Genomic DNA, 1,262 nt, shown 5'->3' with positions numbered 1-1,262 from the left:
GTCCTATGCTGTCCGTTAACAGCATGTTAACGGACAGCATAGGACGGTATAGGTCACACCATCAGCGGGTTCATGTTATCCCGTTAACGGCATGTTAGCGGGATAATATGAACACGCTATTGAGCTGGTAATCGCTGTTTAATGTGTAAGAGTTTGGTCGGTTATCGTCCTGATAATATCTATGTTATTGCCCCATTACCGGGGACGTTCTTGTAACTGGCCGCCCGATAAACGACCTGGTAAACCACCCCGGTAATGGAGCCTGATTACGGGTAACTGGCCGATTAACGACCCTAGCCCGTTAACGACCCAGTAACCTTATAGCCTGGTAGGCAGGCGGCTGGCAGAGGTTAAGGCCTGACTTCTGCTCCCGTCGCGTCCCGGCGCGTCCGGGTTCAAATCCGCCTGCCGACCTCTCGGGGTGTTTGAGAGGTGATGAAATGGGAGGTGGCCCCCCATCTTGTGGAAGGTGTAGGACGTGATAAAATCAACTCGCGAGCTGACCAGGAACTAAGTTGACGCGCCGTTGATCCGCTAGATTTGGTTGGATGCTGGTGGTGAGTTGCCGAACCCAACGAATACACTCTGAAGTCGGATGGGGTGAATGGCTTAGGGTGCCCCTCTAGCAGGGGAGAGCAGGGAACTGCCTCGGGAAGGAGGCCGCTGGTGAAGCTTAACCACCCTGTAACAACATCAACAATCAGCCTGGTAATCGAGGCCGGTTACCAGGCGTTCCCATTATTGGGCCAATAACATGCGGTAGGGAGGCCAACCGCAAACACCACTAGCTAAATCCCTGTGCACCTATCGTAAATGGCAGGAATGTATGGATGCTATTGGCGCTCTTCTAGATGATATTCCAGCGAATTGGAGACAGGCGGCTAGTCTTTTGTTGCCGCTGAGTGTAGAATCTAGGGAAGCAATGGTGCCCCCTATTGAGTCGGTTACCCAAACCCTAGTGTCGAGGCTTGGTTGGAGATGGGGTGTAGGGCCTCCAATCCGATTCCAACACTTATCCGTTAAAATAGCGACTAATATGCAACTTTCACCTTTTTCGATGGCTCGCCGTGTGGCCCATACCCTTTTCATCAAAGAGGCGACGGGTTCTTCTGAGATATTGGATGAAGCTATTCTTCTTTTGCAACGGACATTCCATCGTTTATGGTTTCATTTACGGTGGGAAAATGAACAAAAAGAGGTTTGGTGGCGTCTCGCAGTTGATGGGGTGCCTATGTTAGGAATTCCCATCTTAGGATGTCGCG

Source organism: Volvox carteri (assembly GCF_000143455.1).
Source record: "Volvox carteri f. nagariensis unplaced genomic scaffold VOLCAscaffold_62, whole genome shotgun sequence".
NCBI classification, from domain to species: Eukaryota; Viridiplantae; Chlorophyta; class Chlorophyceae; order Chlamydomonadales; family Volvocaceae; genus Volvox; species Volvox carteri.
The sequence above is the reverse complement of the archived record's forward strand: the minus strand, read 5'-3'. Positions refer to the sequence as shown.